Below are 18,743 nucleotides of genomic sequence, written 5' to 3' on the forward strand. Positions count from 1 at the left end.
TCTCTATTTAAAGCAAAGTCAGGAAGTATAGCCCACTGCTTCCTTTTGTGAATAAAGTTTTACCAGAACATAGCAATGCCCATGCATTTACTTACTGTCAATGGCTACTTTCACACTGTCATGATAAAGTTAAGTGGTTGTGACAGATACTGTATTACACAGAAAGCCAAAAAAATATGTGCTATTTGGTCCTTAACATATAATGTTTATTGACTCTTGCCTTTAAAGAACTTTAGCCTGGGAAACCAAGCTAGACCTCTTATCTTTTTTTTTGTTTGTTTGTTTCCTTTTGAAACAGTCTCAACTCCATTGTCCAGGCTAGAGTGCCATGGGGTCAGCCTAGATCACAGCAACCTCAAATTCATGGGCTCAGCATTCCTCTTGCTTCAGCCTCCTGAGTAGCTGGGACTACAGGCACACACCACAACACCTGGCTATTTTTCTATTTTTAGTGCAGATGCAGTCTTGCTCTTGCACAGGCTGGTCTCCGAACTCCTGAGCTCAAACAATCCGCCTGCCTTGGCTTCCCAGAGTACTAGGATTACAAGCACATACCACCATGCCTGGCCACAAAACCCCATCTCATAAAAAAAAAAAAAATTAGGCAGATGTGGGTGGTGGTAAATGAGAAAGAAAGATGAGGCAAGATGATTGCTTAAGCCCAGAGGTTTGAGTCCGCAATGTACTATGATCACTCTACTGTATGACTGAGATTATCATATCTTTAACAAACAAAAGAATACTGCTGTAAATCATTTTTCAAAAATTAAGGCTACATATACCAAAAATACTAAGGATATGTTAGTTGAGTGCATGTCTAAACAAATCTATGATGTTCCCATTAGCTGGCTCAGTTCAATTCTGTTTTAAAAATTTAGAAATACATAAGCCTATCTTCTCCTTCTGTATAACCCTTTGATCAAGACCATAGAAGAAAGAGTTAAAATTTGCTTAGAGAGGGGTGGTGCCCGTGGCTCAAAGGAGTAGGGCGCTGGCCCCATATGCCGGAGGTGGCGGGTTCAAACCCAGCCCTGGCCAAAAACTGCAAAATAATTTTTTTTTCCCCTTAGGCAGACCCATTTACCACAAGTTGATACATCCCTAATGTTCACTTATATCAACTTTTCTTCTAGAATCATGCAAGACTGCATTTCTCAGATCATCTCCGCCTCCTTAAAGTTAGGCAGAACCAGCCAATTAGTTCTAACCAATTAATCACTGTAAGGAAATAGTTACTCTGGAAAATAACCTGGATTCACAGTGGAATTTTGCAGAAGAAATAAAAATTCTGTTGGGTTAAACCACTGAAATCTGGGTGTTCTTTGTTACTGCATCGTAGCCTAGCATAGTTTCACTAACATACAACTTAACTAAAATAACTTGTTTATATATCTACTGCATATCCATTCACATAAAAAGATGTGAAGTTATACATGAAGAATATGTTTTTAAAATAAGAACTAAACCATACTCTGTCTTGCTCATGGTTACATGTGTCTGAGTAGAGAAATACAAGAGTCCTTGAATTTCAGAAGCCAATTACTTAACCTGACTAATGAGAGACAAGCAAGAGTAAGATGGTTAAATCTTTTTGAATAATGTATTGGGAGCTCATATTCTTGGTGTGTGCAGGTGACTTGCTAGGGAAAGTGATCACAAATTATTTAAATTACTTTTTATTTCCCTCATTTCCAGTGGAAAGGGAGAAGTGAAGAAGTATTGGCCCAGCTAGATAATGGAATCACAGAAACAATGGCCCTGGAGATTCACCATTCCAGTATTCTTTACCTAGGCAAGCCAGGTTAGCACTATCCTAAGATGAAAGGTTTAAAAAAAACATGGTGAAAGTTTTCCCAGCCCTCTTCAATAAACAATTAAAAATTTCCCAGCGCCCGTCCAGTCCATAATTTGTTCTCCAATAGTGACATCAGGGATAATTCTGTAGGAAAGTAGGACATTTGTCTCCTATTACACCATCATTGAAAGCTTTGGGAACTGAACATCTCTAATTTATCACTTAAGAAAAATGACAGTGCTTTTGCCTATGAACCTATTTTTATCATTTATCTAAAAAAAAAGTCCATCCCTAAAAATTCCTTGAAACAACTCTGTTTGATTTCAGTAAAAATCTACTTCTCTTTATCTATTCTCAATGCAATACGAAAACAGCTATCAAAGGGGATTTGTAGAGATGCCCATGGATCAGGTGTTACTACACAGGCTAAAAGGTGTAGACTAAAGCTTCGTCAACAAAATTTACATGGCTTGCTATGGGCAGTGCCAACCTGGGGATCGAGGGGTCATATTGCTTTTAGTGATGCAAAAATATATTGGTGTTTTAAATGTTCATTCAGTGAGGAAAAAAAATCACTGGTCTAGTTCCAATCTCCCAGTATGTTAAATCTATATTATACTTTATCTCCTTATTTGATTGCATTATTTATTTGAGGACTATGGATTTAGAAAGACCTTAGAAGACAAATACATAGAGTCCAGGGTTAATTTTCCCATTTTTTGTCTCCAAAGGACATACAGGTCTAAAGGACATTCCAACCAGCAGAATGAATCATTTGCAGAGACCCAAAAGCTTGCTTTTAAACCCCAACCTTAATCCTTCACTCTTTTCTCTCTGTATCTCCCTCTTCTCACCTTGGAGGCAAAAAATACAGTAGTCATCAATTTATTCCCCGTGGCAAACTTTTACTCCTCTACTCTATCAATCCATTAAATAAACCTGAATTAAATTGGTTCCCGTTTCAGGAAAACAGCAGGCTGCCCCAGGGAAACGGTAGACTTATAAAACTACTGAGGACAATCAAACCGTACATGACAACTCAGGGAGAAGAGGGGAACTTTGTGGCTTGCCTTTCACTTTTGACTACAACCAGCCACTTCAGAACTTGATTACTTATAACGTCAAAGACAACTTTCCTCAAATTTTAAGATGTTTTTGTGGTAAGACTACAGGTCTGGACAGGGATATCCTGTCTACTAGCATTCAAAGTAGGCAAGGCCTCTTCACAACTGATCTGCACATCCCATAGGTCTCTCCAACAGTCAGCCCTGGTACATTTCCTCCATGCCTTAGAGACTATTTTGCACAATTAAGTACAAAGTGAAAATTAGGATTCCAGGTATTTTATGACTATGTTTATTCTGGAGATTAATTTGAATACAGACAATCGCATTTACTCTCTCTTCTTACAGAGTCTCTACCACCATCTCATAAATCCCTGTTAGACATGGTTGGAATGCAGAATATTAACCAAGAGACTTTCTCCCCTCAACAGGGCAGGTCAGTACCATCATTCTTATTTATCCATTTTCCAATGATTTCAGTTTTTGCTCTTCTCAGACTAGTATCCTTCATCTCATTTCTCAACACACAAGCAAATCTTGTGAACTGATCTTATTTTGTTATATTTATCTTACATTAATTTCACATACATACATGCATTAATGCTTTTTACTCAATAATGATGGGAGGAGTAGGTACCTGTTATTTAGACAGTTTTCCCTAACATTCAAAAAGTATCTTGGGGAGGAGTTTTCTCCCTTGTTAAATATTATGAGCTGCTTCTTCCCAACCCCCATACATATGCACATGAACAGAATTTTATTAAGAGTCCCATGAAGGTAAAGTACAACTTATCATTAACAGTTTTGAAGGCTATGTATACAGTATGAAGGACTAGGCGTGAAAGTCATGAATCGCTTAAAAATGAGAATACATTATAAGAAATGTATCATTAAGCAATTTCATCGTAGTGTGAACATCAGAATACACTCATACACACCTTGATGGTATGGCCTACTACATGCCTCGGCTATACGGCATAGCCCGGTTTTTTTCAACCGGTGTGCCATGAGAAGATCTTAGGCATGCTGTGAAAAATTTTAAAGATCATTAATAAAATTATTTTCAGAATAAATCCAAAGCACAGTAAGTATACCCTTTTTTTTTTTTTTGAAAAACATAATTTAAGCATGCCACCAAAGTTTAACTGTAGGTTCAAGTGTGCTGGGAGATGAACAAGGTTGAAAAACACTGGTACAGCCTATTGCTCCGAGGCTACAAACCTATATAGCACGATACTATAGGCAAGTATGCACAATGTATTTATGTATCCAAACATTTCTAAATACAGAAAAGGTGCAGAAAAAATATGGCATAAAAGATAAAAATGGTACATGTGTATAGGGCTTACCATGAACGGAGCTATCAGGACTGGAATTTTGTTCTAGTAGAGTCAGTGTGTGAGCAGTGAGTAAATATGAAGGCATTCAACTTCATAAACACTATATACTCAGGCTATATGACATTTATTTTAAAGTTTTCTTTGGTAATAAATTAGCTTACTATACTTATTTTACTTTATAAACTTCAATTTTTTACCTTTCAACACTTTTTTTTTTTTTGAGATGAAGTCTCACTATGTTGCCGGATAGAGTGCCATGGTGTCACAGCTCACAGCAACCTCAAACTCTTGGGCTCTAGTGATTCTCTTGCCTCAGCCTCCCAAGTAGCTGGGACTACAGGTGCCCGACTATTTTTAGCTAGTATTTGTCATTGTGGTTTGGCAGGCCCAGGATGGATTTGATCCTGCCCGCTCCAGTGTATGTGGCTGGTGCCCTATCTGCTGAGCTATAGGCGTCAAGCCTTGACTGTTTTATAATAAGAGCTTAAAATACACATATGACAGCTGTATAAATTTTTTTTCTTTATATCTTTGTTCTATAAGCTTTTTCTAGCTTTTAACATTTTTTAATTTAATTTTTTTTACTTTCTGAACTTTTGCTAAAAACTAAGACAGAAACACATACATTAGCCTAGGCCTACACAGGGTCAGGATCAGCACTAACAACATCCACACTTCCACAGCTTACCACACTGGAAGGTCTTCAAGGCCAATAACATACTGTCATTCACCATGAAAACAATGCCGCCTTCTAGAATAACTCCTGAAGGACCTAAGGTTATTTTCTTTCTTTCTTTCTTTTTTGTAACGAGTAAAAGGCATACACTCTAAAATAACAAAAATTATAGTATATTAACCAGTAATAGTCATTTATTATCATTATCAAGCATTATGTACTATACACAATCATACCTGCCATACTTTTATATGATTGTTAGCACAGTGGGTTTATTTAAATCATCATTACCACAAACACGGGAAGAACATGTGCTACAATGTAATTCACTAAGCAATAGGAATTTTTTAGCTACAGTATAATCTTATGGGACTACCATGGCATATGCAGTTCAACATTAAGTAATGTTATATGGTACATGACTGTGTTGTATATGTGAATAAAATTTATTTTAGTGAAATTCGTGTAACATAAAATCTATTTTTTTTTGAGATAGTGTCTCACTCTATCACTCTGGCTAGGGTGCCCTGATAGCTCAGCTCACAGCAACCTCAAACTCTTGGGCTTAAGAAATCCTCTTGCCTCAGCTTCCTGAGTAGCTGGTACTACAGAAGCCCACCACTACACTGGCTACTTTTTCTATTTTTAGTAGAGACAAGGTCTCACTCCTGCTGAGGCTGGTATTCAATTCCTGAGCTCAGTCAATCCACTCGAGTCAGCATCCCAGCCAAAATTAATCATTTTAAAGTGAACAATTTAGTGGATTTGGTACATTCACAATGCAATGTGACCACCATTTCTCCTTAATTCCAAAACATTTCCATCACTCCCAGAACAAAAACTCATGCCTATAAGTGAGTTACAGGTGGCTCACGTCTATAATCCTTGCACTCTAGGAAGCCAAGGCCAGTGGATTGCCTGAGCTTATAGGTTCAAGACCACCCTAAGCCAGAGTGAGACCTTGTCTCTAAAAATAGCTGGGCGTTGTGCTGAGCACCCATAGTCTCAGTTACTTAAGAGGCTGAGGCAAGAGGATCACTTGAGCCCTAGAGTTTGAAGTTGCTGTGAGCTATGATATCACAGCAGTCTCCCAAGGGTTACAAAGTGAGACTCTGTCTCCCCCGCAAAAAAAAAAAAACAACAAAAAACCCAACCTTATATTGTCATTAAGGTAAGCATTTTTCTTATATCATCATTAATCCCGTAAGCATTTTTCTATCATTTCTCCCTTACCTTAGCCCTTGGAAACCACTAATATGCTTTCTGTCTCTGTAGATCTGCCTATTATGGATTTTCATATAAATAGACCAGACAATATGTGCCCCATTTTGTCTGGCTTCTTTCATTTAGCACAATATTTTCAGGATTCATCCAAGTTACAGCATACATGCAGTAGTGCTTCATTCCCTTTTTGGTGAAATAATACTCCACTGCATATATCTGCCACAATTTATTTATCCATTCTCCCATTTAGGCTATTTGTACCTTTGGGGGATTGTAAATAATGCTGCTGTGAACATTCCTATAAATGTATTTGTTGGATTCACTGTTTTTAATTTTTTTGGTATATACTGATGAGTAGAATTTTTCAGTCATATGGTGATTCTTCTTTTACTTTTTTTTTTTTTTTGAGACAGAGTCTCACTCTGTCACCCGGGGTAGAGTGCTAAGGCAGCACTATAGCTCACAGGAACTTTGAACTCCTGGGCTCAAGATAGACTCCTGCCTTACTTTTTCTATTTTTATTAGAGTCAGGGTCTCACTTTTGCTAAGGCTGGTCTGGAACTCCTAAACTCAAGTAATCCACCTGCCTTGGCCTTCTGGACTGCTAAGATTACAGGCATGAATCCCCATGCCCAGTCCATATGGCAATTTGGTATGTAACTTCCCGAGAAACTGCTAAATGGTCTTCCATAGCAGCTGAACCAATTCCCATCCCCACCAGACACATAGGAGAGAGAAAAGAGAGCAGAGAATGAGATAGTGGGAGGTGGGGGCAGGGGAGAGAAAAGGAGTGAGAGAAAAAGACAGCCCAGCATCCCAGAGAAAGGAAGAATGCCAGCTGACTTTGATAAACTTAACAAATAATTTAACTACACTGGAATTCAATATTATACCTGCTGCAAAGAGAAGGATGAGGGTGACAAAGGAGACACAGGGGACTGGTTGTGTGGGGTAAAAGGGAAAGGCAATGCACATAGAAGGATAGGTAAGAGGTGAACGGCAGAGAAGACACAAAGCCCAAGCAACAGAAAAAGGGAAAGGATAGAAATAATATATAGAAAGTGCCCATGGGGGTGGCCATTGAAGTAAGGAGTAAGAAAATGAAGAGTTTAGTTGGTTCAAAGGTATTAGATCAACTTCTTACTCCCCATTCTGTGCTTTTTTTTTTTTTTTCTTTTTGCAGTTTTTGGCTGGGGCTGGTTCTGAACCCGCCACCTCCTGTATATGGGGCCAGCACCCTCCTCCTTTGAGCCACAGGCACCGTCCTCCCATTCTCTGCTTTTTATTAGCATTAGACCATCAGCATCTCTTGGTACTGTCACTGGAAAGATGAGTTAGAGGATTTGCCATTATTCAGAACAGTTCATACTTAAAACTTCAGGTCTTCTCTGAATGAGACAGACTCAGCAGCCCACAACAGGAAAAATCTCTCTCTGAGCTGCCACAGCAGCATTTGGAGCAGTGGTTCTCAACCTGTGGGTCGTGACCCCTTTGGGGGTCTCCCACATATCAGATATTTGCATTATGATTCCTAACAGTAGCAAAAATTACAGTTATGAAGTGCAATGAAAATAATTTTATGGTTGGGGGTCACCACAACATGAGGAACTATATTAAAGGGTCGTGGCATCAAGAAGGTTGAGAACCACTGATTTAGAGCAAGAAGTAGCTTGCCTGTGGTTCAAGAGTCAGAATAAAGCTGGGGTTTAAATTCAATCTATTTGGCTCCAAAGCTGTACTTTTAAGCACCATGTTCAATAAATCTTTCCTATAGCGTGTAAACCCATTGCATACGAGAGGGCAGACAGAGATAATCCAAAATAAATCATTTATCTTATGATTTTAAAAAACTTTCAACAGAAGATATTCCCTCCCAATGAAAGTTGGCAGGCTAGTATTATGATTAGTTTGTATTCCTCAAGCACATACCAATTGGGAAAGCAGCCCAGGAGTATATGCTAGAAGCCAAAGAGAAACTAACTTGGGCTTGAAAAAATTCCCACAGATAACCTACAGAGCTGATAATTGAGGCTGATCGTAATTTTAAGGTCAATACTCCCCAATTCCCTGCTCACATGATAACAATGCCTTAATTTCTGCGTTCTACAGCATTTTCCTTATTTTCTACATCACTCTGCCTCTCTGTCACCCCACAGTCCTATCAGATGTGCTATGCGGGAAACAATCTAATATATCTAGTTAAATAAATAAATTTACCACCCACAGATGCAACTTTGATGCTCCCTGTTCTAATTAAAAATCAGTTGAGTATAAATGAGGTTAACTTTTATTTCTATATCGCCCTAAATTCATTTTGTCCCCAATGGATTCGTGACCCTCGACAGATAAAAAGGTCTGTCCATTACAGACACAGAGACTGGAAAGCAATGCCATCAAACAAAGGGCCCCAGCTCAAATACCAGAACGTGGCAGGCAGCTCAGCTGTCCTGCATAAATGAAAAGAAGGCATGAGGCGATAAAAATAACGGGAGTTGGCCCCAAGGGTAAAAGGACTACAAGACCAAGGTTACCCAGAGACAGCCAGATAGAAAGAAAAAGAGCAAAGAGAGGTAAGGAAAAACTGTGTTGACGACATGAATGCCCACAGATAAAAAGGAATGGAAATGTTAAACTGAGTGAGACTGGGAGTTTATGGATGAGGAAGCCAAACTTGAAAGAAGCTGTAACTTTTTCAAAGTCAGAGAGCAAGCAAGGGTAGTAGCAAAGCTGAGAGTGGCAAAAACACTAATCCATACCATTCCTCTTAACTGCTGTCTTAGAAGGACCAGACCTGCCATCCTCCTCTCCTTCTAGGGACAAAAAATAAAGCTTCCCAGTAAATATTTGCTCAAGCAGTGGGGAGGGTGGCAGGCAATTACAAAACAGCAAAACAATATTGTTAATACGTGCGCTACTGTGGGATGAAATCCAGATACAACAAAATGCAGCCTTGAAATAGTTCAATTATAGCAAGCCTATGACAAAACTAGTTGAAGTTGTGAGTCAATGAAATGACATATTTACTTTGAAAAAACACCCCCATCTTACAATGTTTGTAGTCTCTGGCTTAGTCACTCCACATTATAATAACTTCTATGAACATCATTTAAAACTCTTAAGAAATATTATTAAAAATAGCTGAGCATTGTGGCGGGTGCCTGGAGTCCCAGCTAGCTACTTGGGAGGCTGAGGGAAGAGAATCACTTAAGCCCAAGAGTTTGAGATTGCTGTGAGCTGTGACATCACAGCACTCTACCAAGGGTTACATAGTGAGACTCTATCTCAAAACAAAAAATATATATTATATATATAAGAAACCTGTTTTTTGAATGAGCAGTACTATAATCAGTTAACATCTATGAACACTTTCATTCATGATAAATAAGATTTTAATACTGAAGCAGTATTTTAGCATACAATAAAATTATCCTGCTAGCAACACCTATATTAGTTATTAAAAGGTATCAAAAATTTAGAGCCAGGCTCTTTCTATGAGAAGGGGGCAAGAAAACATGTTTTGCCTGTACCTTAATTAGTTATTCTATGCACATATTTATACAATGCCTACTGCTAGAACTCTTTCGTGTCAGGTTTTCTGGCCAAATAGACTTGAAGGGGTGGTGAATATTAAAAGCTATCCCATCAGGACCTAATTCATTTAATTAGTTGATCGTAGGTGTCAAGTACCGTTTTCTTTTTGATACATTACCCCAAAGAGTAGGCTAACAACCCCAATTTGCTGAGTAATTGAATTTTGATATATTCTTCAGAGCTGTTCCCCCCCACACATCTAATTGAATTTACAAGCAGTTAAATCTGACAGATTTAATAATATCTGCCAAAGTCCCTTCATACTTTGTTAAATTATGGAAACATAGCCAGTGTGCCATGCCCTGGGGAAAAGGGGTACATTGGAGGACTCATTCCCAAGGGGGAGAAAGTGCTAAGAGAATACAATTGGTCACAATATATGTAAAATTGTCCAGTAGTAGAACTGGTATTTTGTTATTGGATATATTATTTTCCACTGATGGAAAAAAAAACTATTCTAAACAGGTATATGTGCAGGTTTCTTTGTTCAGAATGTCATATCTGCACTAATGTACATAATCTACATTCAAGCAAAGGCAGGTGTACTTCATATTGTTAGCTAAAATAGGCATAGCTCAATTAGCAGGTGGATTCCATTTCTAGCTAAGCTAAAAAATACAACCCCTCATAAGCTGCATAAACTTCCAGCAGGGCATATGCGTTTTCCTTCACCAAAATGCCAAGGCTTATTGCAGAAGAATAAAGGCCAGTCTTGTTAATTAAGACCTCAAGAATGTGAAATTCCTAATAAGTCAACTTCAGCTAGCTTGAAATTTGGAAACAAATGTGCTTCGTAAATTAACAATCAAACATAATTGGAGGAGAGATGTTTGAGGACTTAAGGGAACAAATGATTTTTCAAACACTTGGGAAACTTCACTTACATTCAGGTAATTACTATACGGAACGAGTGGTGGTACCTGGGAAAAGTACTGGATTTGAGTCAAAAGATTTACTAAGCACTAGTACAAATTATTTCCTTATCCTGAGCCTTGGTTTCTTCATCTGTAGAACTGAGAGAATAATATTTACCTCACAACATTGTGGGAGGCTTCAATGCGATGATATAAATGAGTCTTTATAAATTGTCAGGAACTAAATAAACATTAGCTATTTTTATTATGTGCATAAACTAATGAACATATGAACAAAATACTTTTAGAAACATCCTACAACTGATGCACAGAGTAGTCGACTGATTTCTCCATAAGCACATAGCTAGTTAAGGGCTGAGTTGGAGCTGAAATCAAGAGCACTATCGCCAATATTTTTATGTCTTCATCATGGCCATTCCCCCAAAGGACCACAATAGTTTCTTGATTTTGTTCTTGAAGCCTGAATTTAAAAGATGTCAATTAACAAAAAGATGTTTCTTTTGAAGTATTCATTTCTTTTTAGACGTTTACACTTGAATGTTTAATAACCATTTATTGAGCACTTACTAGATGCAAATCACAACTATACTTTGAAACAAAAAAAACAAAATATGGCCCCTGCCTTTAAAGAGTCTTAGTGCTCCCAATCACTCATTGCTTTTATTTTGACAGGTACCTCACTGCTGTGCCCTATACAAGATTGAACCTCCCCTAAGGATCCATACTCTAACACAGGCATCCTCAAACTACAGCCTGCGGGCCACATGCAACTCACCTAGGACATTTATCCGGCCCACCGGGTATTTTTGCCACCACTGCCAGTCCTGCTTAGCAGCTGACTTGTCCCGGGGCCCGCAGTCCAGCCCTCCAACAGTCTGAGGGACAGTGAACTGACACCCTGTTTAAAAAGTTTGAGGAACCCTGCTCTAAAGACTTCCCTCTCCCCTCCAGTCTATCTGGGGTTCCCAGGTTTCTGGAAATGTGGCTTAAGTACTACATTTTGGGCTCATGGTGTATAATTAATTCTGAGATCAGCTCCAGAAATTATTTCTAGGGGCCTGCAGCTGATAGACGAATGAAAGGTGAAGCTATCCTGCAGCATCAGGTAGTAATGGGAGTGGTGTGGCTGCGTGGGCAGCAATAACCTTTAACTGGTGAGATTTAACTGGTGACATATTCACTTTAAAACTAGGAAACTTAGCTGATTAACAAAGCATACATATTCAGGCTTCCCTCTCTCATGGACTCCAAATTAAGAACCCACTTCTCTGTGAAAACCTGAAAGGCAAGAAGCAGCAGCTATTAGGAAAACTAGAAGCAGGCACAGAGGAAGCTGGAAGGACACAACTTTGCAGACCCCCAGAATTGCACATGATTAGATTCTCTGCTCCACAACCGAATTAGCTGTATGAACTTGGGAAAGTCACTTACTCTGAGTCTCCATCTCTTTGTATGTAAAATGGCAACAAACAGTACCTACCTGTAATGTTGGTTGTGCCAGTTAACTGAGGTAGTGAGTGTAAGATAAGGTGCTGGGCTTGTGGCAGGCATTCGGTAATTGTTAGCTCCCTTCTTTTTGTTGCCAGGTCATCTCCCAACACACCTACTCCTCTAATTCCACTGTTTCCATGGCAAAAACTACAAAATGTGAGGACCATCTCACCTCTCCACTAGAAAATTAAGGCCTCCCAGCTGCCTGAAGTCCCCTGACACTAAATCCTAGTTTCTTTCCAGAATCATTTTCATCAAACTTCAGGCTATCCCATCAGAGTGTAATAAGGGAGTCAGATGATTAACCATTAGATGCATAATTTGGTATGTGAACTGTAGATCCAAAAGGAAAAGGACAGGGGATGTGAATTAAGTTGTTATTTCATTAAGTTAAAATTAGTGACTAAAGGTTTCTATACACCTACTAATTCTTTTTTTTTTTTTTTTTGAGACAGAGCCTGAAGCTTTAGCCCTGGGTAGAGTGCCAAGGCATCATAGCTCACAGCAACCTCAAACTCCTGGGTTAAAGCAATTCTCTTGCCTCAGCCTTCTGAGTAGCTGGAACTATGGGCACCTGCCACAATGCCTAGCTATTTTTTGGTTGTAGTTCTCATTGTTTGGCAGGTCCTGGCTGGATTTGAACCCACCAGCTCTGGTGTATGTGGCCTTAGCCACTTGAGGTACAGGCGCCACCAAACCTACTAATTCTATTAGGGTATATTGAACCTAAATAATCTCATTTCATTAAATTATCTATAGAACTATCTCTGTAATCTCTTGGTCCAAGGTCCCCATTCCCAAATTTTTCATAGACGCTATGTTCTTTAGGAACATACACTGAGTACAAGCAGGGCCTGACTGCACTCTGGAATCTCCTTAGCACACAATCTATCACAACAGGGCATTTAGTAAAGGGGTCATGTTCAATATATTCAAGGGAGAATAGGAGAGAATCTCCATGTCTTTTCATTTCTTCATTCACAGCACTGTTCCACCATGGTCACCCCAAGTTCTATGAAGGTTCTCAATCAGTTCACCACCTGGGTTCATCTAGTGTCTTTGCTACTCAGTCCCTATGCTCCAGCCACATTGGCCATCTTTAGTTCAATTATGCTAAGCTCCTTCCCACTTCAAGACTTTCATAAATGATATTTCCTCAGCCAGGAACATGTTTCACTCATTCTTAGAGACCTGATCCCTGACATCAGAAAAATACAACAGAGAGGCACAGAGTCTGATTAGGGAGAATTATAAAGGAACTCTGACCTAAATGCCACTGTGCCACAGAAGTCTTCTAAAACTAGCATCCTCATTCCTAAATTAAGAGCAGTCTCTCCCTCTCTCCCTCTCCCTCTCCCTCTCTCTCTCCTGGAAACAAAGTTTGATGTCAATAGTAAGTCCCCAGATTTCTGGGATGATTTGGACTAAGTTCTAATATAAAGCTAGATTGGGTCCATAAACTCGAAGTCAGATGAGCCAAACTTATTTGGTTCTTATGAAGTTGATATTCTAGCACAGTGGTTGTCAACCTTCCTAATGTCATGATGTATTTTCATTGTCATCACGACCCATAGGTTGAGAACCGCTGTTCTAGCAGGAATTGTAATGGTGGTGTTCCCTTAGTTTGAATCTGTGTTGTAATGTTTAATAGCTATGTGTCTTTGGACAAACAACTTAACTTCTCCTGTCCACTGTGTTTTCTTTGACACAGAGTCTCACTTGGTCACCCTTGGTAGAGTGCCATGGTGTCTTAGTGCACAGCAACCTCAAACTCTTGGGTTCAAGTGATCCTTTTTTTTTTAAGACAGAGTTTCACTTTGTTGCCTTCAGTAGAGTACCATAGCATCATAGCTCACAGCAACCTCAAACTCTTGAGCTCAAGTGATTCTCTTGCCTCAGCCTTCTGAGTAGCTGGGACTACTGGTGCTGGCAATAATGCCTGGATATTTTTGGAAATGAGGTCTCACTCTGGATCAGGTTGGTCTTGAATCTGTGAGCTCAGGCAATCTACCTGCCTCAGCCTCCCAGAGTGCTAGGATTATAGGCGCGAGCCACTGAGCCCAGCCTCCATTGTGTTTTCAGTTATAAATGTAGGTAACTCCCTATGGGGTAGTTGTGAGCACTGAGTGATATAATTCATTTCACTGCTCAATAAAATCCCTAGTACCCAGTTAAGTACTCAATATTAGTCAACTATAACTATGTCGATTACTGCAATTACCTTCACCTAGAGCCACAAGTCAGGCTCCTTCATTCATGGAACATTTATAGAGCATTTACTTTTTGCCAGGTACTGGTGACAGAGAGGAGGAGAAGACATGCTCCTGTCCTTAAGGAAATAACCACATACACAGCTAACTATAATAGAATATTAGCTGCATAAAACTACTTTGCCAAGTAAAATGGAACACCTTCTGCTGTAGAGAGGATCCACAAAGAGCTGTGAGCACAGGATCATGCATTGAGTTGTACTGGTCCTGTGTACAGAAGACCAGGTAACAAAGAGTAGAAGATCAAAAAAGCCCAGCCATTGCTAGTTGATAAACTGTACAAACCTGTGTCCTACTGATGCCCATCTTATTAGTGTGCCTTCATCCCTTAAGGACAGCATGGGATATCCTAATTCAAACTAGCCTTAAGAGAGCAAGAATAAGGTTCAGCTGAGTTGACTCCTTAGGTCATTTCTACATAGGCTAGACCAGCATTCTTATAGGTAGAAAATAGTTGCACTAATTCTATGGACACAGCTGGGGGCCAAGAATAGTGTAGGAGAACTTTGATCACCAGGACATTCCCCCTACAGCTTCTGCATATGAAACCCACTTATCCACATGTTTACTATTAAATACCTATAAATTTAATTGACCTCTTCTAAAATGCTTCTCCATCATACCAAACTCAGGCCTTTCAACCTTCTGTCATGATTTATGAGTTCAAGCAAATACTGAGCTCCCCTTGCTTCAATGCCAAAACTTTGCTTTTCCTCATTTACAGGTAAACTGTTTTGATGGATTTTTCTTGATTTATCAGGAGTCATACAAATCTCAGCAGAAAGAGGTCAGTATTATGAGGGAAGACCCTATGCCCACACACTTCTTGGCTACTCTTTCACTTGACCACAGAAGTGGGTGGTACACTAGCACCTTCTACAAGGCATTATGGCAACGTTAAGTTGGAATCAACACATCTAAATCTCCATATGTTCTTTTCAAGAAATGAATATGTAGGAGGAGAAAATACTCTTGGGCAGTCTTAATCAGTCAGTCTGGAGCAGTCAGAGGGGGCCAGAAGAAAATCAAATTGTGGGAGTTTTTTATTTTGTGGTTTTTGTTTTATTCTTGTTCTGTTTTATGCTTTTTGTTGTAAAAACTATACACACTTTTCTTTCCTTCTTCCTGGCATGTCCTTGTGATTAAGGAAATCTGCATTCAATGGGAGCTCTAAGAGTCTTGACCTGTAGCCAAGCAGATGTTTGTGTTTTTTAAGGGCACTCAGTCATCATCATTTACTGCTCACCTTCTGTTTGCAAAGGCTCTTCTTGACATCATGAAGATAATTCAGGCTATACAATGTGGCAAAACAAACATACATGAGGTGACTTAAGACCAGTTACAAAAAACATGTGAGTAGAAGCAAATGTCTCTGTGAACTGTATCTGGAGGTGTTAAGGGCACATAGGAGGGAAGGGATGGGTTCGATGTAGCTAATTAGGACTGGATTCCCGGAGGTGCATTTTGAACCAGGTGTTAAAGGAGGGGTTGAGCATAATTTCTACAGAGAAGTAAAATAAGGTGAGCATAAACAGGTAAGAGGAGTGAATTCAAATTTTGCATACCAACTGTTACATCTGTAGCCTAAATATTTTCAGCAAAATGTCAGCTTTACTACACCAGGAAAGGCCACTCTGACATTCATTGCATACTGATGTAACATTGCATACTTATTAAAATTTTTCATATATTTAGAAAAGATTTAAAATCCATATTGCTCACCAAAAAGACATTATTAACTCGGACTATTTGTGGCTGTACAAATAACCTGTACTAAGAAAATCAACCTTTTGCATTTACCAAGATAACGTAAAGCTTTTATGCTAATACCTTACGTAGACAACTCTGAAAGCACATTCATTTAGCCAATGGGTCTTTGCGACTTCATGGGAAGATTTAACATCCATCATGAAAATGTATTACTAAATACTTACTAACATGCATAGTTTAGCTAATGGACTCTGACAGTTTTTCCAGAGACGTCAGTGGCTGGTAAATACAAAACTCTTTTCTTGAGGAGAAAAGTGATAGAAAACAGATTATAACCTCTATCACTGGAGTACTTTGGGTATGAGATATTCAAGTGCTTTATGAACTGTGGGGGTGAAGTACTTGCCACTGAACTCAAACCACCTGGACTTGAATTCTGGCTTTGCCATTAGATATGTGACTTGGGGGAAGTCATTTGACCTTTCTGTGCCTCAGTTTCCTCCACTGTAAAATAGGCCTACTACTAGTCCCTACTTTGCAGCATTGTGAGAGAAATAAATGTGCACAGAGCATTTAATATACATTCCCTGCTACGCAGTTAGCCTTCAGTCCTATAATGGAGGAGAGCTTTGAGGTAAAAAGTGCTGCTGAAGGAAGAGGTAAGATAAATACAATAAAATGAGCAGTTATAAACTCAACTTTCTTGAACTTCTAACAAAGGCATAGTTTTTACTCAGTCCTCTATCACAGCTACATCAATAGTTCATGTTCATTAACAAACTGCCAGCTGCTACCTACATTAGAGGAACCCTCAGACTTCAAAAGGATTGTTTTATGAAAAATACATAATGCCAAGAATTGGTGATACTTGTCTTATTCACAAATAAAAACAGAATGACAAGCTTTAGTTATGACAGATAAAAAGATTCACATAATGGCCCGGGGCAGTATTAGGTGTTTAAGAGAGGCTGCAGCTGTTAGGACTATGGTGTTACAGTAAACATGTCAACTATCTTCACTTCCATATTCAAGAGAAAGCCCTAGAAAGTCACCTTTTATATCAAGTGACCCGCAGTCACTAATGCCACAAAGAAGGGTAATTCCTGATTCCAAGGAACTGCCTAAGTGGCCAGAAACTCACAAGACAAACAATCTGGACTGATTTCATTCTCTCTTTTAAAAATGTGAACAGGGTAATATGGCGAAAGCAAGGCAATTGATGAACAAAGAGCACCTTGAGTAGTGAGACTGAAAAATTTCAATCAAGAAATAACGTGCAATAAAAACTAGGGTCATGAATGAGGAAATGATGGTCAAGAGAAAATAGTGAAAAAAAATACATCAGTAGGCAGAAAGTGCGATATAGAGAAAACCTATATCAAGTAGAAGATTAGAAAGGTAAGTTTTGGAAGAGAGAAAGAAAGATCTTGAAATTGCCTATCCTGATGTTCAGGTCTCTGGAGCTGCCTTGCCTTGTGAAGAGTTAGTTCTCTGTTTTCCCACCTCTGTAAGGCCAACTCTACTACTGCTTTCATTCTCCCAGTAGCCTGATTCCACCATATTTTCTGATATCAAAAAATAGTGCTTATGGGGGCACCCATAGGTCAGTGGTTAGGGTGCCAGCCACATGCTCTGAGGCTGGTGGATTGGAACTCAGCCCAGGCCTGCTAAACAACAACAAAAAAAAATAGCCAGGCCTTGTGGCAGGTGCACGTAGTCCCAGCTACCAGGGAGGCTGAGGCAAGAGAATAGCTTGAGCCCAAGAGTTTGAGGCTGCTGGGGGCGGTGCATGTGGTTCAAAGGAGTAAGGCACCAGACCCATATGCTGGAGGTGGTGGTTCAAACCCAGCCCCAGCCAAAAACTGCAAAAAAAAAAAAAAAAAAGTTCGAGGTTGCTGTGTCACCCAGGGTGACAAAGTGAGACTATCTCAATTAAAAAAAAAAAGTGCTTACTAACACTATGGCCTTAAAAAAGTAAATTTACCTCTCTGTGGTTTCAATTATTTAATTGAAAAATGGGGATAATGCTGGCACATCAGTATCCATTATCCTCTTGCTACCAGTACTGTCTGAACACAAAGCCACTCCATAAGGGACTACATTTCCCAGCCACCCTTACAGCCAGGGATGGCCGCATGACTAAGTTTTCATCATTGGCTTGTGAGCACAAGTGATGTGTACAACTTCCTCATCACTTTTTTGAAATAAAATCCTTTACTCTGATCTCTTGCTATTCCTCTTCCCACAATGTGGAAAACATGGCAAGAACAATGCAACACAAGGACCATGACCCAGAGTAGGGGGGGTTTGTAAATGGTCAGATGGTAAAGTCTCTGTCAAAATTACTCAGTTCTGCTGTTGTAGTGCTAAAGTAGACATAGATAATATGTAAACAAATGGCCCTAATTGTATTCCAGTAAGATTTACAAAAGCAGAAAGCAGGCCAGATGATATTATCAATTTGTGCTCTAGGTGATGGTAGAACAATGGAAGGTACCTGGATCTTTGGACTACCACATGGAGCACAACTGCCCTACCAGCCTAGACCAGCTATATAGTGATGAGAGAGAGATGAGAGCAAGGGAGGGAGAGGGAGAAATAACCTGGACAAAAGAGACCATGGATCTCAATTAAGCCATTCTATTTAGAGCAGGGCCTTTATAGTTGTTGTAGTGCTGTTGTAGTGCTAAAGTAGACATAGATAATA

The 18,743-nt window shown here is 39.4% G+C and overlaps 1 protein-coding gene across 1 annotated transcript in view; it reads right to left on the reverse strand.

The window, feature by feature from the left end:
- IL1RAPL2 (interleukin 1 receptor accessory protein like 2) overlaps positions 1-18,743 on the reverse strand; it is a 1,213,983-nt gene that overhangs the window by 1,096,560 nt on the left and 98,680 nt on the right. The gene's annotated exons all lie outside the window — the stretch shown is intronic.

The sequence above is a fragment of the Otolemur garnettii genome, unplaced genomic scaffold, assembly GCF_000181295.1.
Source record: "Otolemur garnettii isolate 467f Iridium unplaced genomic scaffold, OtoGar3 scaffold00216, whole genome shotgun sequence".
Lineage (NCBI taxonomy): Eukaryota > Metazoa > Chordata > Mammalia > Primates > Galagidae > Otolemur > Otolemur garnettii.